The sequence below is a fragment of the Temnothorax nylanderi genome, unplaced genomic scaffold (genome assembly GCF_030848795.1).
Source record: "Temnothorax nylanderi isolate EJ_2023f unplaced genomic scaffold, tnyl_v1.0 TNYL_tig0088_pilon, whole genome shotgun sequence".
NCBI lineage: Eukaryota > Metazoa > Arthropoda > Insecta > Hymenoptera > Formicidae > Temnothorax > Temnothorax nylanderi.
The window spans coordinates 685934-711622 of NW_027249150.1; the positions used below are offsets into that span (position 1 = coordinate 685934).

Genomic DNA, 25689 nt, shown 5'->3' on the forward strand with positions numbered 1-25689 from the left:
ACCTGTTCTAAGAGAGCTTATGAATAGTCAGGCGAGGGGAAGGGACTCGCGCGCGCGCGAGGATGAGATCGCCCTCGGTCCGCACCCCCTCGAGGAAGGCGCGCACCTAACGGGAAGAACCCGTGGGTGGTCCGGTCGATCAGTTGATCGGATCATTGTACGGATTTTATATTACTTTATGTCAGAGTTCGAATTAATTTGCGTTTGTAAGAGGAATAAGATACGCCTGTCTGCGAACGGACGTTTCGAGAGATGCAGCAGTATTTCCGTGAGCGAAATCCATGTCGCGAAATTACCCATTGGAATTGATTTAACCGCTTGAATTCCTCGGATGATTAGAAAGATACAACAGAAAGATGTAGGCAAAGGAAAAAATTAATTAGATAAATATATATATATATGAGAAATGTGGAACATTGCCAACACATTTAGTTGCTATCCGAGACAAAGGGTTTTAATCCATAAATATTCTCGTCGTTGCATTTTCTAAGATACGTGTGTCAACTATAAATAAAATAATTGTCAACCTTATACATCTTCACTAACTATACGCAATGTAGGAAGAAAATAACATTCGATCTGGAATATCTAAATAATTGCAACTGTACGAATTAAGTAGTCTTAGGCTGCGTTCGGGAAGCGCGCTATTAGCGCTATTGCATCATTCTATCTTTATCGCTCATCAGGTGTAAAACAAGGATAGAATAAGCAAATAGCACTAATAGCGTTTTCGAGAACGCACCCTTAGTTTAATAAAAGTCGATTTTCATAATACGGCGGCATTAAATCTCATTTCTTCATTCAGGATATTTATTAATTATTACTCTTTAATTTTATTACTATTAATTTTTAATGCGCAAACGCAACTAACACACCTCTCTTGCGACAAGTAAACCGGAGTAGTTTCTGATTTTATAACTTCTTGTTGCTATGTTCGAAATTTGCAAATGTAAAATATCTAAGCGCGGCCAGGTCGGCATGTTGAGGGTAACATCGCGACGAGAGCGCCGATTTTTCGGTGTCGTGGATCTCGCTTGTCATAGCTCGTATAGCGGCAGGTGCATACACCCGCTTGTAATATTTACCTGAGCGCGCGAGAGATGAGATATAAATACGATTTTCATCCTCGACGACGACGAGAAAGAGCGACTGCGACGAGGAGGGCGGGAGAAAGGGAAGAAAGGAGGAAAGGTTGATAGGGAGAGAGTAGGTCGCTGGCGCGGGGCGACGTGGGGTAGCGAGGGCCTCATTTCCGGCGGAAACAGAGGTTCTCTCACCCCCCCCCCCCCTGATAAAAGCCACCCCGCTCTTCTCGCCCTCCTTGCTTCAACAGCGGCGGCGGCGGCGGCGGCAAAGGCCAATCGAATTAAATACATTCCCGCGGTGGATCCAATCCGACGACGCCGGTGCCTCCGCGGTTTTTGTCTCGCGGTTCGTCCGCCTCGACGCCGGCCGTTCTTGCTTCCCCTTAAATCTTAGTGTAAATCTAGAGGTAAATTTACTCTGGAAAGCCGGTTAAGGCTGTTAAGCTGTCGTCACTGCGCTACACCTGAAGCTCGAGTCGCCGAAATCCTTTGAGTTTCGTCGTTGCTGCCGTAACTAACGCTCTTTGATACCTTTACATTGAAAAAGTCGTGCTCTCTTTTGATTTCACGTACAATATTCACGATTGAGACAGGAGGTAACCATATTATCAGAATTTTTTATCTCAACTTTAAAAACGTATATCTATATCCGCTCATCATATACTTACTGTTATATGTAATTACATATGTGAAGATTGTAAAAGATTCTGAAATTCCCTTAGTCGTTATCCTAAACTTTTCAAGTAGTTGTAAGCAGGGTTTTGGAAATTTGTCTGATAACGTTGTTCATCTTTTCATCGTAATGATGAATAAGTACCTATATTGACAAGTGTATTGGGTAAAGATTTACAGAATTATTTGTAATGTTTACATGGTTTCGTTTAACAAACGAAACTGACAGTTTTTCAGTAATCTTTATTATATCCCGTCGTATTCTGGTAGCCGCGATTATAGCGGAAGCCAGGAATTTTTCACCTTTCTGCGTTGTATTATTTAAAAAAGCGGCGTCCTTGGTGGCTGCGCGAAGCCATCCATTATATCCGTAGTCCCGATAAATCCCGCCGAGGTGTTCGGGCCCCTTGTGTTTGGCGGATATATCAAGGCTTCCTTCGCCTCGTCGCCCCGCGCCAGGTCGCGATCGCCGTCGTCCTTTTCTACTTGTTGTTCCTCCTCGCGCCGCAGACTTTCGAATCAGCCAAGATTGTCGATGCAACTTCGGGATGAGTGCGCCGATAAATCGAGAGATTTCTCCCTCGGCCACATGTTACTCTCGAACGTTGACGATTGTGTTTGGAAAATCATGCGAGTGATTAGATGAAATAATTAGATAACGAAAAATCGAAAGAGAGATATGTAAAATACAAGTTACCCTCGAATAACACGGCGTTTGAATTGCACGGAGTCTCGAATAGCACGCTAAAAAATTGGGACGATCCTATTTTTTTCAAGTATTTTTTAAAATAATCCCTTGGAATCAAATGCCCAATTTTGTATAGATTTGGAGCCTTGAATTGCACAATTTTCAATAGCACGGAACGTGATCTCCAAAATTGTATAAATCCTAAGTCTCGAATAACACGGAGCCAATTACTCGTGTTATTCGAGGGTTACCTGTAAGCATAGATATATAGACACGGTTTATTATATTCTATGTAGGTATCTCTACAAATAAAATTAGCTCGTTAAATTAAAATAATTATAAATAGCCGAATAATAATAAGTTAGTACTTCGACGTTGATTCGCGGTTATTACCATTTTTTTCTTTCGTACTTTGTTTTGGTAAAATATAATATGAAAAAATAGTCAAATTCGCAGTTCCTTGTTCTCGTAATAAACTAACTACTTTCAAATCTCTGATTAGAGAGAAGCGGCTTAAACATCGACCACTATTAAACAAAGAAATAGTAGACGATTGTGATTTGATTATAACGATTTAAATCGTAAAATTAATAATTTTCGTAATACTGGTATTTCTCCGAGAAGAAGACTCGGAGGACGGCTCGTCGCGGATTAATTTTCGCGAATATAGCGATGAGAGACTGATTTGATTTAAATCTGTCCGCGAGCGTGTAGCTAAATTGGTTCCTGCGGGAGACGGCGTCGTTGCTTTATTCTTACGACTCCTGCCGGAACCGAGATACCGCGTTTTTCTCCGGCATCGAGAGATCTTCACACCGATGCTGCGCCGGTGATGGTGGCGACTGCCGAGAACGCGAGTAGTTGTAACAGCGGTAAATCCTCGTTAGATGCTCGAGAAAAACAAAGGGCTCCGACCGACTCGGTGATATTCTTTCCCTCTCTCCGGGTTTCTTACCGCGCGAAAGGGTTGTCTGACCTCCTTGCCTCCTCGTCTCCTCGTCTCCTCGTCGCGAATTTCCGGTTGCCGCCGCTAGCTTCCTTCCCTTTAATATATTTCAAAATATTATGTTATATGTTGCCATGTCGTTAACAGAGAAAAATCAAAATTGCAAAATTTACTTTGCTCGTGCCATATTAACTACGTTGTATCGATCCGTCATTTGTTATTAATTTTCTGCTCATTTTATTGTAGTCAATTTTGTGATTTTATTATTTGTTGGTACTACATATAACATTAATAAATTGATTATTAATGGTAAATTTTATTTGTTAAAGTAAGTAAAGTTAGCAGTTTTGAGCAGTTTTATCTCTTAATGAAAATTTAAATTAGTTAATTACTCCAACTAAAAAGAATGATTAAATCTATTTATTTAAAAAATTAAATTTATCTTAGAAATCTTGACTGGAAAACTATGGAAATTAATTTATTATTATTATTTCCTTTAATTTTTATATCCTGAGAGGAATGAAATTGTGTGATTTTCATAAATCGAGCAAACGCGATTAAGTTGCCACATCTTTTTACGACGATTTATATAATCTCATCTTCTTCACTTATTAAAATTACAATTATCGATTTATTAAAATCACACAATTTTATTCCTTCCGGATTTCTTTTCGGAATATAAAAACTAAGTAAAAAAGTAGTAATAAATGTTAATTTGCATAAGTACCTATATCATTTATTTATGAGGAGTGTCAAGTATTTTTACTAGATACTCTTCATTATAGAAATTACATAAGTATACTTACGTAACGCTTGAACGTAATCATTTCTGGCATCTGCTTTCCGCTTTGTTTGTATTTGTAATATCTATATCAACCATAATTCCATCCTTTTATTTAAATTTTTATATCACGATATTGGCACTGATATTGCCTTTAAAGATTGAATATTTTAACCGACGATCTTTCGAAATTGCGTTTCGAAAAGTGACATTAAATTTGTTTTAGATAGAAGTACTTTTACGATCGAAACGAGGATAAATTCAAGTCACGTGGGTCTATTCTGTAACTTAACGATAGTTTCGTTATCGTTATATTTGCGTTGCGCATTGCAGATATTATATATGGTAAAAAAGCTGCGCAACGCCAATATAACGATAACGAAACTGTCGTTAAGAGTTACAGAATAGGCTCACTCTGAACGTTAGATGTGTCATAAGAGCCCGTTCAAATCAGGGTAGCGATCATGTAACTTTTTCCCTAGAGCGGAAACGTGAAAAGTGAAAAGTTTCATGTAACTATCTCTTTCTATTAGTGTTGAATAGAAAGAGATAAACTTTTCACTTGTCACGTTCCGTCCTAGGGGAAAAGATACATGATCGATCCCCTGTATGTGAAATACAAAAGAACGAAATATTCGTGCGTATTATGTTTATTTTGCAGGGTGTTAAATATTTTGTAACGCTAGCGGCTGGCACATTGCGTGCTTAGTGTTTTTTTTTTTACGACATAGCTATACAGTATACAGCGTGTCGTGTACATAAAGTCACTGTACTATCATGATTTGCGTAGCGACACTCGAGCGGGCAGGCAGCGTTACTTCTCGCATTATTCTTCGAGGTACGATCGCAATGAGTGTTGGAAGACTAAATGGCGATGGTTCCTTGTCATTATTACGATTAGCGACTGCCAATTTACGCGATTAACAACTCGCTAACGTATCGAGACGATTGTTGTTGTCGAAATAACAATCTCGCACGAACTATTCACTCGAATCAAATTCAGCCGACGGGAGTTGTACGTTACGATTTCGGTGCGATAGTTACTTGATTCATTGAGATCAGATGCTCAAACATGTTTCGGCACTATGAATATTTCGCCGATTTGATTGTAATTTGAATATTATTTTTGATCGAGAGCGCGGATTTGTACATGAATTGTCAGATCGAATGTCGTGTTCAAATAAATAAATAAAACAAAACAAAACAAAAAATGATACATTGTATCGTATTTATTAATAATACGTGTATTTCGTACGGAATTTGTACGTCCGAAATGTGTTCATTACGATTGAATATAATATTAAATTTTAATCGTATATTTTCGAAGCGGTCTATTCTAATTAGTCAGTAACGCGACCTTATTAACCGCATTGCAGGGTATTAGAGTGAAAAGCTGCCGTTGCTATTGCGCAATTAATCATGTTTTCGCGAGTGAGTGTTGGTTAGTGCCATCGAGAAACAACGAGGAACGAGGACATGAGAGAAGGAGAAAATCTATAGGCTACGATGCGGAGCAGTTATAAGGTTAATAACTTATCATCTATTTATTTTTTAAATCACATTTTTTAAATTGTTGGCGCATCGTTTCAGTAAGTTAAATTATGTTTTTTATTTTAATGTGATAAGATGAGTCAGCAAGAGAAAATATATAAGGAATACCAATAGCAATTCGAAGGATTAAAAATCTTTTTTAAAATAATTATTTGTATATCAAACAAAGATTTGAATTTGTAATGATATAACAGTCGTAGTGGTAAATATCCTATATTATTTATTTTCATAAACTGCTTGATATCTGAATTCATTACTTACTTTTATGGTAGGTACATTAAAAAATTTTAGTTATATGTATTATGTAAGAATATTATAGATAAAAAAAAATATATATATCACAGATCTATTGTGCCTTGAAATGGATGGGCTGGGACATTATTCAAAATGTTTAACTCTGGAATATGTATAATCATCCGTCGATTTATTGTGCGTACAAGAACGCATACATATGAAAGCTCATAAAATAGAGCTTATTATCAATGCATCATTGACCGATTTCATCATTTATTGGCATATTTTGGTGTATTATTATGCAACAGAATATTAATTACGAAGTGCACAAATTGCTTGAAATTTGTAGAAAATTTAAACCTACGAGCAAAAATTGGAAAAGATAGAAAGTATTTTACATCTACGTTTGACAAAACTGGATTATTTACGCAAAATAGAAATTATCTGTTAGAGATATTGTTATCTTTTACATATTTTGATAAGAAACATTTTATAATTACAAAAAAAACGCGTGAATAATTAATTGTTAATTATTTTTATTCTAATGTTTCTTAGCCCATAAATTGGTAACTTTATATCATATGATACGAAATGTAATGGATCTAATAAACATTTTATCACAAAAGAGGAAAGTTATATATTTTTCATATAAATTATATTAGATTGATCAGTTATGTGCAAATAATTAAAAATACTTGATATTAAAATAATTTTCCTTTAACAATAAGGACAGGGCAGCAATGTGGTCTTGTGGTAAAGCGCCAGACTCATAACCCCGAGGTACCGGGTTTGAGTCCACCTGATCACAGGAATTTTTATATTGCAGACTGCACACCACCGCACGAGTGGGGCTCGTGTGGAGAAACTGAGCCATCTTTCGGAGGCAGTTGGTTCAAAGTCCACACGGGTAGCACCTGGAAAGTGCTACGTGTGACTGTCCCTCTATTCTATTTGAACTAGTATGCTGTGGGCAGCACATTTGAATTAATGCCTTGAGGTGTAAGCTTACATATACATGTAAGCTTACAAAACCGGCATATACATGTAAGCTTACATCTCGGGGTATTAATTCAAATGTGCTGCCCACAGCTTGCTAATTCAAATAAAGGGACAGTCACACGTAGCACTTCCCAGGTGCTACCGTGTGGACTGTGGTCATATGATCGACCATGGAAGTATTATTACTTCCAATTCACGCAACATGAATTTTTTAATTCTATTATAATGGGATTTAGATTTATATGGTTTAGGTCCAGTTTCACAAGCGTCGGTTAACTTTTAACTTTAGATCAACTCACTCTTCGTCTCTTTCTAACGTCCCTCTTAGAAAGAGACGAAGAGTGAGTTAATCTAATGTTAAAAGTTAACCGACACTTGTGAAACTGGGCCTTAGAGTGCGCAAATTTAACTCTCGCATCAGTAGAGTGAGTTAAATTATTTTTTTATTTTAATCCATTTATAAAAAACCGTGTATAATGTCCATTTCTATCAACGCAGGTTAATTTTAATCTTGGTTTAACTTACCTATCATCTTTTCCTAGTTCTAAAAGTTAGAAAAAGATAGAAAGTAAGTTAAACCGAGATTAAAGTTAATCTACATTGGTAGAAATGGGCATAAGAGATTTTATTGTTAACGCTTTTCCGCGATGCTCATTTAGTTCTCTCATTGCGCTGACTTCGTGAGCATCTGCCATCGCATATTTTGACAGTATTATTTTACGTGTATCAAGAAGTTAATAGTGTAATAATAATAGTATAATGTTTAAGCTAAATAGCGCGCGCGTCTGTGACGTCTAGTGATATAAAATGAGTGTGCGAGAGAAAACATATCAGTAGATGTGAGAGTTAAATTTGCGCACTCTAAACCCTATAAACCTAGACGCAGTTATAATAGAGTTGAAAAATTTGTCACAAGATATATAATTGATTTTCACGCTAAATTGGCAATATAATAAGTAGGTATATTTACGTTTAATATATTTTATATAGATAATATTTATTACACTTCAAACTCTTTAATGTCTATTTTTTAAATATAATTTCGTAAGATTGTCGGTCCCCCAATATTCAAATATTTAATATTCAATATAGTAACAATACTCTAAATTTTGGCATAAAATTTATGTGAAGAAGGATGAAATATAATTGATATATTAATGCAAACGAAGCGGGAGCCAGAAATAATCAGTTTCGAGAGCGTTATGTACTATATTTATATAATTGTACTAAAATATTTGTTATTATTCGAATATGGATGACATAAGTATAAGTTTTTAACACATGCAATTATTTATAAAAAATTAATTATATGTATTTGCTACTGATAGTAATTCATTCACGGATTAAATCACTGTGAAACTTTTTACATATAAAAATTTGCCAGACTGAATTAGACTTGAAAATCGATAGATCAATACGCGTGTACGCGTAATTACAGACTGAGCGCGCGAACTCAACTGGCGATGCTATTTCTACGAATCTGAATTGTTTTTAATTCGGAAACTATTGTGCTCTCGATATTTATGTATTAGAATTTTTCGGCTAATCAATCTTCAGCGCACGTTATTAAAGTATCGTACGATAGTCGCCGGACACTCGGTACACGGTATTCTTGGCGCGGGCGAGTCTCCGGGAGAGCACTCAATAGGCTAAGTAAATCAGAGGCCTTTGGCCAAGAGCGAGGCCACCCTTTAACCCCCATACCAGCCCCACCGTCATCCCTTGCGTGATGATAGAAGTGGGGATGGCAGGGACAACAAAGGGTCGGCTAAGAGCTCTTCAGCGACCACTCGCGCACCTTCCCCAACCTAGGAGGCATCACGTACTCTTCGGTCAACTAGTCTTGCTTGCTTGCTTGCTTGCTTGCTTGCTTGCTGCTTGCTTGCCCCATGACGTGATTGCCACCGAAATGTGTTTACCGTAAACCGTATCAAACTGTCGAGAGCCGGCCCGCTTCGGCGTTGTAGCTGTCTGTATTTTTCGAGTACGTCGATAAAAGTACGTATCTCCATCAATTTTGCGAGCCGCCGTTTATGGCCATCGCGCGGTCTTCCATTTTTCCATTCTCGCAAAGTTCGATCCCGAAATGGACACAGTAGAAGCCTTATTCAATGAAATTTGTATTCTCTATTGCCGGATTATGATTCAGTCATGGTGAAAATAACTGGTGGAGTGTACTCAGCTGTATATAATATTACTTAAATATTTCTTCTTAATGTGTGCTGATAAAATCTTACTTTGATTAGATGTCTTTTATAAAGCTTTTACACTTTCTTCTAGATCAATTAGTACTAAGTTTTTAAAAATTTGTTACAAGAGAATATATACATATATATATGTATATGTGTAAATATGTAATATACATATATTATAAATTGATTTGAAACATATACGCATATTTGAATTAGATTGATGTTAGAGTTATAGCCGTCCATCTAAGCAAATTATTATAATTGCCTGCTCGCAGTATTAGATTTTGATACAAATTTGATTATAATTAATTATATCTATTATTATAAGTACCTGACGTCTGTTAAGATATTATGAGATAAATTTAACTCAGGCATATATTTGGAATCTAGCATTTAGTATATTACGTCTATTTTGTATATATTCCTTTCTCTAACAAATTTCTAAATTTTAGAGTAATAAGCCTTAAAAGAAAGTGCGTTAATTGATAATGGGCAATTTAGCAGATTCTATCTATAATTTTAATTAGTTTATATTTCGAAGCTACGAAGGCGCATACAAAGCGGCAAACAATGTTCTTCAATCAATCTAGCATTATATCGACGATTTAAAGTTCGCATTACTTACACGCCGGAATAACTTCAATGGGGATAAGGGCAGAAGGCAAACATGTCGACTTAACGGCCCGTTGACAAACACGGCGACCGATCTCGATAAATATCGGCGCTACATTCCGATAAATATTATGTTCGACTTCGATAAATACCGGGCATGGTTAATCAACGCTTACTGGAATTAAAAGCTTATTGATTATCGAAATGTAATTCCCTTGATGATGCTCGTCCGCTCGTTATTCTCCACCTACGTAACGACCAGCCGTCCTTGACTTGCATAGGATAGCATGGCGAACGCTTGCAAGCTCGACGCTCAAAGTGGCCGTCACCATGCGATCGAACTCAAATTAGCCGGATAATAATGGTAATAATTAGACGCGTGCGTCGTCTACATCTGTACTCGATCGTCGCGACGTAAGATCGCTTTGTTACACCCGCTGTGTTTCAGTTTCTGTCGATAATTAGAGTGATCTTGTTAAAATATATTGCCCAGTGTGAGTTTAGAAACGAATTAAAATTCATCAACACAGATTATATGATTAACATTTAAAATTCGTTCATGTACATATTTTAAATTGATTTTTTGCTAGGAAATTTGCGATAAGTAATTGCGATGCACACTGTAAAAAAATTTTGTAAAATTACAACTATTATAGTGGGTAATTTTGAGACCCACTATAATAGTTGTAATTTTACATACATTTTTAATTTGTGTAATTGTAATACAAAATTACTTTTTCCTTCCGTACTGTAATTTTGTGGAAATTTACACCTATTATAGTGGGTCTCAAAATTACCCACTATAATAGTTGTAATTTTACAAAAATTTTTTACAGTGCATCATAATAGATGTATTTCACATCGAGAAGAGTTTCGCGAATTAAGTTTCGGTCGTGTAAATGAGAAAACATCGTTTTATGTGATTAAGTAATAGTAAAATTTTACTATACAAATTATCCCATATAATTAGTGTGACTAATGTCGGTTTTTTATGTAGTATACTTTTATTTCGAATATAATCGTATATTGATTCCCCGACATATACACATGTAGGTTCTTTTTATTTTCTTCCTAATCGTGAAAATTTTCGCTCGCAAGTTGTTTGTGAAGATTCGTTGATCCAAATACAGTAGAAAAAGTTTTACGATTTGCCGACTGGATCTTGTCGGTTCTTGCTGTTCAGGAACATGAAGTACGTGAATCTGGGCCGTGACCAGAAGTTATACTAGAGCACACGGTACAATCATCCTGAACAGGCCGGAAGCTATTCCGCCCCAATTTGCAATCCAGCGAGCCAGTGTCAAATACCACCGCACCCAGTCTCAGACAAAAGCCCGCTGCTATATCTGCGATGTATACCGAGTCTCATTATTGTTTCGAAATATATACGCTATATAATTAAGTGCGCGATGATCGACTGCCGATTCCACGGAACGGAATTTTTATTTGACGTGGACAATTTTGTGACCAGAGTGACGATTCGTGGCAGAAACAAAGATCAATAAGAATGAATCATACATATACAAGTATATGGATAACTAATTTAAAAAAAAGCGAGGATATGTGCAAAAATTTTATAGTAAGCTCTCAAGTCTACATAGATGTTAGTTATCGCTACTATTTCTTCACTTTCTAAGTAACAATGCGAATATAATAAAATATTTTACATTATATGATTTAAAATCTATAAAAAATTTACATTTAATTATTTTTTATCACACACTTAAGTTTCTTTATTTTAAAATTTTCCCATCAAGATACTATTGAAAGGTTACAGATTACAAGATTACGATTGCGATGTTAGCAATGTTGAAACAGTTAACGTCATATTAAGCCATACCCTTAGTATAAACCTAAAACATATACGATGGAAGTGTTAATTGCAGAGATTAGGAAAATATCACTAATGTGTCAATTTTTACAATTATCAGCACATGAAGCATATGTTTACGTGAACAATAATAAGATAAAGAAGGAGAATAATATAATGATATAATGCAAAGGTGTCTGAAGTCTAAAGTTAGAGTACGGATTTAAAATACGTAATATGTGATGTCCCAAGTTCACATAATAAATAATCTTCTTTTCTTGTCAAAAACAAACAAGTACTTACGTTTTCCAATAACTGTCAGCCGTCGAGCGCAAGGATCATCGAAACTCTGGTTTTCTAGTATGAAACTAAAATTAGTTACTTTCATGAAATCAGATTCGACTCTGCACAACTTTGAAGTGCGCACGTTATATATCACTAGGCAAGCACCTCCCAAGTCTCCCATGAATATCTGAGTTGCGATTTGATTAATATAATAATATATTTGCATATCCATTAAAAAAATAGAATACAACATATCAAATAAGTAATATCCGTACATAAAGTATACATGTATAATACGATTATTAAAAATTTTTTGAATTTTCTCTCTTTCTAACTAAACAATTTTTCTCACATTTAAAAGAATGTACTAACAATTGCATTATTCTTCACATTTTCTGCAATCTGGAGTATATAAACGGAAATTGAAGCTAACAACTCAAAGCTGTGGTTTCGTTTCGATTCAAATCAAGAGCGATTTCAATTGGGACGGTGGCACATTTAATTAATTTATATTCAGTTAATAAATCGAAGATTAGTAGCTGCGTCTTCTCCTATGTTTGGAAGCATGTTTGGTTTTCTCCTATTCTACTACCATCCATAATCAACTGATTGCATTCAATCTAAAGATAGTAAAAAATACAAATATTTTACTACTTTATTATTATCTACTACATTTATTGTGAACGCAATATATAGGCGCAATATGTCTAGATGTATTAAAATGTATATATCGTGAATATATTACAAATTTGTTGCAATAGCAATGTTATTTACATTAGCAACATCAAAATCGTATAACAAGACTTAGAGCATGATGATATTTGGTATAACAATAGTAGGCTTTTGTTTAAAAAGGTATTCGTATTTCTATAAAGAATTACTATAAAATCTTTGAATAATACCTACCAGGTGCCTTATTTGCGTCATATAAATAGGTTGTGCTAGTATTATATGTGCCGGAATTTATCGCTTCTTGCTTCTGCTGCGGACTTTCCCAAAGAGAAGATCAAAATATTTCCCACTGGTATACTCAAGAAGCAGCTTGCCGATACTCATAGTTCCCATTGATAGAATTGATATGACAAGCAGAAAATACTTTATTTTTGCGTAGCGTGTCGTCAGTTATATGTACAGTAATATATAATATATAATGTAATAACTAAACTGTGCTAACAGAAACACGTGTCTCGCGAGAGCGAATGTATAAATGAGATAACGTTGGCTTGTGTTTATGGTATATATATTCACAATATAATGCATATTGAAATTCAAGACAATACCTTCATTTAGGTTGCCAGCGATAAACGATCTCAGCCTAATTAGGAGTTAAACTCAGAATTGTCACATTTTCTGCATTTAAGAGATACATACATTATATCTAACGTATTTACATATGTAAGTGTCGCTTCACGCAATTTCTCGTAATTGATAATATATCTAGAGTAATTAAGTTATAGTATAAATGTCGGTATAATTAGTCGGCATAATTATTATAAGCAATATATGTAGTTATACACAGAATTATAAGCAATATATGTATTTATACACATAATTTACATTCATAAAGCGAATGTGACAATATAAGATCATCACTGATAGAGGGAGAAAAACAATTTTTATTTTTATTTATATAACTGTAAATTAATAGAAAATTGTAAAACTCATACATTCCTATACATATACATGATGTGCCATTTTAAATGCCCCAGGCAAATATCTTGAAAACTATGGAAGATACGGAAAAACCTTTCAGACAAAAGTTGTAGGATATTAAGGAGGACAAATAATAATAAAACCAATTTTCGACAAAAATCGATTTTTTCATCAAATTTCGTCATTATTTGTTCCCCTTAATATCCTACAACTTTTGTCTGAAAGGTTTTTCCGTATCTTATATATTTTTCCAGATATTGGCCTGGGGCATTTAAAATGACACACCCTATATATAATTTTATTAAATTTCGATCAAGTAGTTGAAATTATATTCTGCGAAACATTCGAATGCGGAGCATAACGATATACTTCTCAAAGCGACTTTTTCGATTATTTTTTAATCAATTACATATACGTATTTACATTCTACATAATAAAACGGAATGAGGTCGTACGCATAAATGACAGAGTCACATGTGAATAATAGAAGAATACGATATTCAGAGCCTTTCACAATTCACAAGCAGCTTGCACATCTTTAAAAATAGATGTGTTACGACAAACACGTAGCAATTACACTGTTATAACTTGAATTTAATAAAAATTCTTATCTTTCATGAATTCTGAAATTATGTTCTCAGTCTAAGGAAATAGAATCCAATTAATAATTAATATATTTATATTTCGCGAATCGTTTTAATCTCCGTTACATTCACACTACTATGACTTAATAATAATTGTCATTGTTTTTATTTGTCAAATCCTAGTGGTGTGATAATCGTGAATGCAAAGAGATTTATTAAGTATTATTATGAGGAATCATATACGTGTCATATGTTACTATAATTTATATCTTTCTTCACGATCTGGTCACTGTACTGTATATGTATATTATAATTAATCATATTATCAATGACTTTATACTGTATGGATAAGCGAGATTAATTTTTTCTACAATTATAAAAAAATTACTTTTTGTATTACATAATTTGAATCTCGAAGAACTGATTAGTATAATCGTATTATGTCATATCGCCAAATATAAAATAGAAAATGTTCTTTTCGTTGTGACTTAGAATATCACTTTGCGGGGTGCTTAGTTGGCATTTTTACTCTCTAATTCGCAGGTACAATTGATCGGTATGAGTTGTTTATTCCTTCATTACGAATATAGGGAAGGTATGCAGAGACAATGAAACGTGCTGCAAACAGGAGGTGCACGCACGGTCCATCAATGTCGTCAGTGATCTGATTTGAGGCAACTGGTACTCTTGTGGTTAAGATTGGTCATGACTGGCGCAGCTATTCCGACTACGACAAGCAGTCTCGCGCAAAGCACGTCCAATCCATGATTGACCAAGTGCTGTAATGTTTCCGCTTGCAGTCACGTATATCCGATTGTAGTTCCACGACGGATCGCTTTGATCTTCCTTCAATCAGATTTTCCTATCGCTGCTATAATTTTTAGTATTTAATTATTGCGGTACTCAAAATATTTATTTTCGCCAGCGTTTAATCAAGTTAACAGGCAATTTCAACGAAATTTTTTTGCTTTTAAGGAACATCTGTGTTCGCGACAATCTTCAGATATTTATAAGAATAATTTTATAAAGAAAATAACATTACTTATTATCCGGTATTAATCATCTTCTTCATGTCAGATATCTCACCGATTTATTTCCCTTACGTACGTGTCAATATTCAAGAGCGCTTTATTATTTCATGAGGATGAGAATAGCAATCTTGTTGTTATTCTCTGCGGTGTTGAACGAAGTATCTCGATACTTCATGCTCTATTCCCGCGTTCTCTTTTTTTCTGAATGAATTATTCTGTTAAAACGCCTTTTTTATTTCAACGCGTCCCACGCTATTCTGACTTACGTCACCCCGCATGATGGGACGCATTCGTTGCCAATCGCGGAGTACCAATAAATGCGCATCGCGCGCGCGTCCGCAAAGTTTCAGCCCTCCATCCCACCGCGCGCGGGAGCGTCGCGCACAACAATCGTTTCCGTTTATTCGCCGACAATGCGCCAAACTTTCCAGTTGGACCGCGCGCTAGCTGGCTGGCTCGGCGCCGCGCCGCGCCGCGTAAGCTCGGCACGATGTATTTGCTCGGCTGTTCTCGGCCGGGAAACTTGGAAATTTATTCCCGGGGAAATTCGCGCGTTTGAATTTTTAGCAGGCTGACGCGCGGAACTTTCTTTCTTACGGTGGCAGCGAAACGCCCCGCCTACCTCGCTCGCTTAATCGTCTATAAGAAAGCGATTCTGCCGGAGTCAATCTCTCTGCCTTCTCCTCGCGTAAAACGAGGTCGCAAAAAGGTCGCTAGAGATCCGAGAATTCATTCGCACCGCTATGCGTTGCTCTTCACCCTCTTCTCCCACACGAGGAGTGATTGATCGATCTCTCTCTTTCTCTCTCTCCCTCCCTTCACGTTTGTTTCGCGTTCAACACTTCCAAATGGATCGAGAACAGTTTGTTACCGATTTAACATGCGGCTGAAAAAGGAAATTAAATTCTTGATCTATAAAACAAGAACGCGCACTCTGATATCGACAAACGTATCGATTATGACTGATTCTTATCAACGCGAGTAGCAAGGATGGCTAATCTTTTACAATTGCAATAGAAATATAACAATAATAAATTTTGAAAATAACATAATAATTATTGCGCAATCTTATACATAAATTTTCGTACATAGCGATTTATTCTCTTCACTATCGAAGATCACAGAACGATCGAACGATCGAACGATAAGCGTAACATTTCACAAATCTTTGTGTGTATAATCAAGCAAATAGATGGGGCTTATATAACTTTGATGACGTTAAAGCACCACTTTCAAGTAACATCTTTGTCGCAGTAGCGACCGCATCTCTTCCTTTTACCTTCACCTCGTTGGATTGTAATTCCCGGCGCATTGATTCGACGTAGGTACATATGACGCCGACTGCAGTGCACAACGGCCGTAACTTCGGGAACTTTTGTTTGAATTATGTTGAACGAATCGTGGAGACTGGTGACGCTATCGGTGCGTCAGTCGACAGAAACAGTCGTAATGTGCCACTCGAGTTCAGTTCTGTTGCCGGCAAGGCAAGGCGGTAATGGCGTTGCAGGCTGCAGGCAGCTACCAACTACCACTGACGATACGAATCGCACAAAAGCCCGTTGCGCGAATGTCCCCTTTGTGAAAGACAGAGAGATACAGAGTTAAGTTTTCTTTTATCCACTTGTTTGCTACCCCAGAAACGGGCACGACGCAACACCGAAAAATTCCGGCCGTCGGGAAGTCGAGTACGCGCTTTTGTCGCGACAAAAATTATCTCAAAACATCTTTAAACGATTATCATTAAGAATCAATAAGAATAACGGTGCACTGCAAATCTAAGTGTGTTAGTTTTACACGCATAGCGGAGACCGGGGCTCATTGGCACAAGAGGCAAGTTGGCAATGCGTTCCGTTTATGTATTTATAGCGAAAGAAACAATGGAAAAGTTATCACAAAATATTTCTTTTATGATATAGGTACTTTTCCCAAAGTTTTATTTAAATCAAACAAGTATTACAATAGAAAAAGAGAAAACTGATTCAAGAGGTGGCAAGTAAATTTTCGAGCGTTTCAAAATATCGTATTAAAACTCTTCAGCTTGAGAAGTAAATCAAAATGACGTATTATTAGTTAAAAGAAAAGTTTCTGTTACTATACGACATGTCATTTTGAGGAACAACAGTAATTTATTGTAAAAAAAATGACTGAAATCAAACGTATGTAGGGATGGGGTATGTTGGCTCATATCAAGGCATGCTTAGCTTGACTTGTTGTTGCCGCGCGCGTGAGACCTGTGTGAGCATGTGATTTGCTACCTACAATGCTGATAGAAGCTACACACAGAAAAATATCGTTCTACAGCCAAGAAAAGCAATTACTCATTTTATTTTATTTGGTTTGAGTAATAATTTTCTTCAACAAAGAATATTTTCTTAATATTAGTTTTAAGATATACTCATCATAAATATTAGAAAAGCTTATCATCATGTGCTTAAAAGAAGAATTTATTCTTCTTTCAAGTATATTCTGAAACTTTATCTAAGAAAAGCAACATAAGCTTGATTTGAATATTTACTGATTCTTTAGGTAAGAATATGAAATACTTGGCTGTATAGAACAACATTCTTCTAGGTTAGGAGGTTTTCGTGCGCGGTCCGGAGGGGTACAGTTTAGAATATTAAAATTCCTGTCATCAGATGGACTCGAACTCGGTTCCTCGTGGTTATGAGTCTGATACTTTATTACTAGGCCACATCTCTGATTATATTCTTAGTGCTGCAGTATCTAGTTTTGACAGAAGTGATTCATTGATTTCAAGTATATTCTGTAAACTTTATCTAAGAAAAGCCACATAAGCTTGATTTGAATATTTACTGATTCTTTAGGTAAGAATATGAAATACTTGAAATCAATGAATCACTTCTGTGAAAACTAGATACTGCAGCACTAAGAATATAATCAGATATGTAGCCTAGTGATAAAGTGTCAGACTCATAACCACGAGGAACCGGGTTCGAGTCCACCTGAGGACAGGAATTTTTATATTCTAAACTGTACCCCTCCGCACCGCGCACGAAAACCTCCTAACCTACATTCCACTTAGGAACTAAAGAATTAAAGAAAATTAAATAAATAAAAATAATATTAATTGTAATCATCAAGAATACAAATTCTTTTTTGAAGTAAACGATTATTCTAGATGAATAAAATTTTTACTTGATTCAAATAACGGATAAACTTCTCTCAAGAAAATGTGATATCTTTATTGAAGTATATGCTTCTCTTCCGTGGACTCTATATTGTAAGTAAACAGAATGTTCGTATTAATTTAATATTCTTGTTTCAAGTACTAAACTTGCTAAGATCTAGAATATGTTTTGAGTAAATGTGATACTTATGACGACTTTATGGTAGATTTGCGGATATATGAACTTATCAAATACTTGAAGCAAGTAATATTAACTTGTAGGTAGTATATATTTTTCTGTGTGTAGATATATATTTATATTAATATTTTTATATTGAAGAAAGCTACATCTAAAATAGTTTACAATTGTTCTTCTGCAACAGCATTTTGCTATTCCATCATTACAAAATAACTTTAAAAGATACAATCTTTATCAAGAAGTACATATCTGTTACCCGTTTTGTGTTTCTATTACGTTTTCATTAATTTAACATGGACTTTTGTCGCATAGCCAACTTACCCTACTATCGGGGCAAGTTGGCTACAATGCAGCATGTTCGTATTTCACTTATTACAAAGAAACTATACAGGAGCGTTCTTGGCATGAAAATGTGGAGAAAGGTTCTCTCTATCATATTAGTACTGTTTAATCATGAAAATTAGTTGTTTAAAAACTCAAATGCCGAAATTGTGAAAACTGTGCCAACGAGCCCCGGTCTCCCCTAAACATCTAAAAATGACACATTTGACTGAAGTTCTTCTTACACATTTTTTGACGTTTTAAATCACGTCATTTAACACGCTTAACCGCATTAAATTAAAAGTCAATACGTTCAATCATGTTAAATGACGTGATTTAAAATGGCAAGAAATATGTAAGAAGAGTTTTAGTTTAGTAAATAACACACTTGGATTTGCAGTGTAATTATACAAAATTTTGCGGTTTGTAGAAAATGGGAACAAAGAATATGTGTATATTGCAGAGAATGCAGAGAAGGAATAAGTTTTAAGTTTGGCATCTCTCTAATTTATTTTTAACTATAGTTTGAAAAAATCAATCACTTGTGAATGCAAATCGCAGTCATTTTAATCACGCGGAAATCGTGGGCGCTTTTACGTTGAAAAGTGTTACACGGTATATGTATATACATATATGTATATCTATCGAAGTAAGCTATTACCGTCTGCGTTGGCGTTTCGCTCTGGTCTCTCTCTCTCTCTCTCTCTCTCTCTCGAGCTGAAATATTACAAAACGATGCAGCGATTGTTGAATATATAGAGACACCTCGGTCAAAATGCGGTTTCGCGCAACGCGTTTAATTGCGACGAAATTTACGTCGATCAAATCGCCGACACGGATAACGGCGAAAATTTATTGTCGCGCTAAACGACGAGGTCCCCTCCCATCTCGCCGCCCGTATGATTCTGCTAATTATAATCGCGATATCCGTATTATTAATCGCCATTATCGATTGTATCATGCTGGACGCGCCGCCGCCGGTGACACGCAGGTTGACTTTGCCTGAAGCGTGACCGGTTTGCGAGGCGTAGTTAATCGTTATTGTTGTAATCCCGTTAAACACACGGGTAACAACAATGTTAATAAAATCGCGCTGATCTGATAGCGGATATAAATATCGAGAAGTATAGGCGGGAATTAACGGGGATTATAGCTGGTTCGATGAATCAAAATTGAACGTAGAGTCGTTGGCGTGATCTAACAATAAGTTTATTTCTATATCGAATTATTATTAACTAACATGATCTATTTATTAGCATCGTTGAATTAATTATTATTATTTATTATTAATTGTCATTAACGTGTCCCTGTGTGTTTTTTTACTATTACCGTCCGATCCGGTCCAGGTTAAAAGAGAACCTCCACATTCGCGTTTGCAGATCGCGATTGCAACAATCACCGTCGGCCATACGCTCTCTTTCGTCTTTCCCCGGAGCGATCCGGCGCGCACCGTCGATGCCGGTAATGACGATAACGAATCGCAGTAATGGCGAGGCGGCCCGGCGATTCGTTTTCGACATAACGGCGATGGCGCCGTTCTCGAATACGCGGTAGTCGTCGGCTGCTAGGTAGGAACGGCTCCGGGACGGTTATCGGAGTCGATCATTCAATTTCGCGTTGCAAATTGTCCGCGCCGGAAACTCATATCCGGGCACTTCCGGTTCTGCCTGGTCCCGCCCCCGGGAAGAAGAGACCGTCGGCGGCGACGGGCCCCAGACATCCAGTGGGGCTGGTTAACGGCGGGGGGGGGGGGAGGGCACACGAGAGGGATGAGGGCTCGGAAGGGAAGAAGAGCCAGACGGGGGGAGAATCGGGGAGGCGCAGGAGTCAGGGCTGAGGGCATGGCTTCATCCTGACGCAAATGAGCGGTGAACTCGCTTCCGGTCTGCCCTCCAGTCTGTCATTTTGCCTGCTGAGACCCGGCCGCCGCTGAATCTCTGTTACCTGTGTCGTATAGGCTGTGTCGAATAGGTGATGACTAGTGATTGACTTTATTTCTTCTATTCACTCATCATATTGATTTAATAGATAGAAAATGCTCTTAAATTTTAATTGAGCAATTTAGAGAAATTTTATTTTTTTGCAATTTGATGATTTATGATTATCTTTGGCTCTTCATTGATCATTTCAGTCTTCGATTAGAGAAAAAAATTTCCATCGACTTTTAATTAAAAAAATTTTACCTGCCGCTGCTAAATTTCATTTGTCACCGTCAAGTTTAATAGAAATAATGTTTACTTAAGGTATTACAATATTTCTTCTAAAATTTCCACAATTTTCACGCGCCTTTTTACGATATAAATTATATTCTTCACTATACAAGTGACCATCGCTGGATTGACGTATTTTGCACAACAGTCGCTTATCATCAGCTAGACTACCGCGGGCTAGATCGCCGACGGACGTGGCCGGCTGCTGCCCGTCCTGCCGAGGGTCCATGAAAAATAGCTGCGACCTTTCCCGGATAACCGGGATAACGACCAGATCTTGGCGACATACGTAGGGGGACGTGTATTAATCGTTAGCGGGCGTCAGCGTCGCTCGCTCGCGGTCTGACCGATTTCATCGTTTATTCAGACACGTATACACATTAGCACGATGGTCACCGCGACCGATGCTCGTATACATACGTGGTACGTTTCATTTATGGCATCGTTGATTCCGCCGTGATCTACCTGCCGCATCCGAACGAAAGTACGAGCATCGGCATGACATCAATCGGACCGAAAATGGTTGACTGGCCACGCGCGGTCCCGTTTTTGAACAACAATCCTATATAAACTCGTCATACAAACTCGTCCCGCAAAACGGCTATTTACCTACCCATCTCTCGGTGTGCGGTGCCGCGATGAGGTCCCCGTTCTCTCTCTCTCCCCCGATATATTTTCTATCCCCTTGCGCGCGACTCAGTCATCCATTCACTCCGCGTCGGGTGGGTGGCCATGCGCTCGACGGCGGCGGTGGCGGCGGTTTCATCGGCGACGTCTATTGGAAAATTTATTCCAATATTTTCAATTAAAGTTAGACAAAGCCGTTGTTTGATAACGCTACGTGTTTCGCCGCTCTAGTTGCCGAGGTAAAAATAATATAGCACGCGCGAATGATCAGGAGCGGCTTTCACACAGCGACGTTACTGTGTTGCGCGCGTGAGAGGTAAAGCCGGTCATTGCTGGTGCTGGTGCTGGCGCTGGCGCTGGTCGGTGATGGTGACGGCGAGATGGTTCGTTACCGTGGACGGCGTGCACGTGGGGCGGGTGGCGGTACGGGGTGCCGCGCCGACGAGGCGTGTGGGCGACGAAGCGAGCTTGAAGGGTTGGCCGGGAGACAATACGCGATTCCGCACGAGTACCGCAGAACGAGTCCACGTCCAGCATTTCTCTCGATCTGCTTCTCGAGGTGCAATTAAGTTCTCTAATGCGGAAAGAGAGTCGGCCGGATGTGAGATCGTCTGCGCGAGTGCTATCGCGTCGTTATTGCTGGATTAACCGGCCCCGAAAGCCTGGCCTGCGAGATCGTACCATTTTTTTTTAAATTTTAATAATACGACTCACATGCGCGCAGGACCGTGAAGTTATCGAATATTTTGGGTTTATTTATTGAAAGCGATTGGAACATTCAAGATATCTGATATCTGATATCGATATTAGCGGTCAATTCAACATTTATTTTTAAATATTCCTATCACGTATGTATAACGAATATTTATTTGTTTTTATAAAGTATAACTTAAAAGTGTATTTAATAATTTCTGTGTCACACATGTCGCGATGTTATTAAAAAGTACAGTAAATTTGTCCTGAAATTCACATAAATTAAAAAATTATCTTTTTTTTTTAATTTGCCAACATTGATTATAGTTACATTTACCATAATATATTACTTTGATAACATTTAATATTACATTAAATTTATAACATTTTCTAGCAGATTTAATTCTGAGGTTTTTATAAATATTATTATTACTAATATTAGATATATTTTAGCGACTGTGATTATATCATTATGGTTTTGTTACAAATTACACAATATTTGCGAAATTGGAGCCGAAATACGAAGCGGCGGCACGCAAAGAAAATAGACAAACTTTATTCCGGGCATCCCAGTACAATCGAACGTCTCTTAATGCATCGCGAGTAAGAACAGCCGATAGCAATGCAACTAGCTGCCTACGCGGTACGCGATAATTACATGCTTGGCAGCAGGACGGCCGCAAACGTCACGTGCTTGTCAAGAGCTATCACAGCTTCCGGTTAGCGTGCATGTGTACATAAGAGAGACGAGAGACGAGGAAGTCGAGAGATAGAGCCAAACAGAGAGAAAACACAATAGGTTTGCTTACTTTGTAATACATAGAAAATTTATCTAAATTTGCAACGTCAATGCCGGTATTGATTGACCTGGAGACAAGAGATGAAGAGAATTAATTAGTAAGCACAGATAATATACAAGAATAAAAATTAAATAAAAAATGCAGGCGGAAAAAGAAAAAGAATATCCCATAAAAGTCTCATGAGCAAAGAAAGAACTAGATAGCTTTTTTACTTCGAAAGTTTCACGGACAGCGAGAGAGTTACGAATATTAATACTTATATCTAAAATATAAAATATCCAAAAAGTGGAAATAGGACTGTAAGATGTAGTTGCACTTCTCATAGCTGAGTCTTTCTCTCTTCAAGTATAAATACTTATCGATAAAGTCCACGTGTATTTCGCTTTTAACGTGGAATGTGAGACGGAAACGCGAGCAAGAATAGGAACTGATCTTTTATTTCGAGCGAGATGCAGGTGCATTCTGCTGACGTCTCGAGCGCGCGGTGGCCGAAAATCGATCCGTTCACTCGGGCGTATCGCGACGGCGACGTCGGTGGTCTAGGATATGATCCTTAATAACGCGAAATACGAAGCGGAGAGACGTTGGCAATGCGAAGAGAGAAAGGAGGAAAAAGATCGACGATCGGACGGAGCGCACGAAGGTCGGGGAGACGAGAGGGGGTGGTCGGAATACCCGGGATGAAGGGGGAGGATATATCGGATACGCGGATCGAAGAAAAGGGACGAGCTGATGAAATAATAGGTCTCTCGCGCGCGCAATAGCGAGCGCCCGGCATTGTGCGAGGGCTGCACGGCAGCCAGGTCGGCTCAATGGAAATGGATGAATGCTGGCCAGCACGAGTGATACAAGAGGAGCGCTCGTCCTCTCGCCCCTTCGGCACTCTTCCTCTCTCCTCCGGGGTTTCGCGCCGAAAAGCCAAGTCCGCTCGGCTTTTAATACTATGTCCACTGTCCACTACTTTGCGATACGTTCCTATTTGTAATTGAAATCTGCCCGCCGCTCTTGCCCGCTCTCGCCATCGCTGCTCGTTTTCTCGTTAGATCCTCTTTTTTCCTCGGCCGATCATCCTACTGGAACCACGTTGATCCTCCTTTCTCCGTAGGGCCGTTTGCCGATGTCGCTTTCGGTTTGTAACGCCGGGAATTGAAAGGAGTAAAGGCCTTTCGTTCGGTTATATCTGGGACCGCTACCGCGTCTGATCGACCACTAATTCGCGTATATTAATTGTCGGTTTACAACTTGGATATAACAGAGCGTTCGGGGATTTAACTTAATTATCGGAGATTATTTCTCGCTGATAAGCGAGACAAACTATGATCGTAGAAATTTTGTGCCGTCGTATTGTGAATTTATCTCTCGTGGAACAACGTGTTGGAAATTGCCGTGTTATACAATTGAAATAAGTTACAATTGAATACTGTGTTATATGTAAATTTCGTTATATTTCTCGTACGTCTCAGTTTGTTATTTTATCGGTTTTATCTACTGTACTGTATATCTAGAAAAATTTAATCTGTTGTATTTAAAATAAAGGATATAATTAACGCAACTGATATCTTTTATTTCGACAGGTGTGAAATCATTAAACCGTCATACATTTCAAAAAAGTTAAACTTTTATCAATTTTATCTTAAATGATACATTTGTAATCAAGCAAAAGCTTCTGTAAAAAATTTATGGAATGCGCAATTCAATAAAGAATATACATTATCTAATTTCGTTCCTTCTGTTTAATAAGTATCGTTTCGACATTCTTTACCGAAATAGAAATCAAATACAAATCGTTCTAAAACTTCATTCTGAAACTTCAAATAAAGTACGGGTAATCTGGACTACCGGTCTTCGACGATATCAGGTTACTTGCGACGATTTAGACACTTTTGCTCCGTTTTTGTGCCAAAACGATCGCGCTTTGTGACGCATGAGAGTGACCGGCGCGCAAAAATTCTCGGCCGCGCTATTTGGCACGGCGATTTCGTCGGGCAGGTGCATGCCATTTGTGACGCGTTTAAACGAGTCCCGGGCATGCATCGCGAATTCGCGCGGCGCTGTCCGATTTCGCATCGCTATTCATACGTGAGTATTGAACGGCGCTCGTGCGGAAGGACCACCTGGAGAGCGAGAGCGAGCGAGAGAGAGATAGAGATAGTAGAGTAGTGATGGCCCTCGAACCAATGCTTGCTCGCAATTTTCGAGCAAACCGAATATGAATGCTCGATCGAAAGAGAGAACTCGGCCAGAGAGTAAAAATGCACTGAATCCACATTTTACAAACTCTATTTTAAGTCATATTGTCAATAAAATGTATAGACTTGATAAATTTTGAATTTGATTCATTGTTCGAAACTTTTCAGTGCGAACATTTATACTCATACATTTTGACGCTTGCATTATTATTTTATTTCCAGTACCGATTGGACAGTTGGATCGTCAGCAGACCGACGTTGGACCGACGTTGGCTCACAATCAGCTTGAAAAACTTACACTTCGCACAATGTCGATGCCATCGCTACACACGGGTCACGCTCGTCCATCCACAGGTAATAGACAATTGTCATTACGCACCGGTCCTCGTTATTATGCCGT

General features: G+C 37.7%; 1 long non-coding RNA gene across 1 annotated transcript in view; it reads left to right on the plus strand.

The window, feature by feature from the left end:
- The window catches only part of LOC139774803 (uncharacterized), a 30607-nt gene that overhangs the window by 3811 nt on the left and 1107 nt on the right, over positions 1–25689 (plus strand). Inside the window, exon 3 of the long non-coding RNA XR_011718678.1 lies at positions 25512–25643. This is a non-coding gene — a long non-coding RNA (uncharacterized lncRNA). The remainder of the gene's footprint in view (positions 1–25511; positions 25644–25689) is intronic.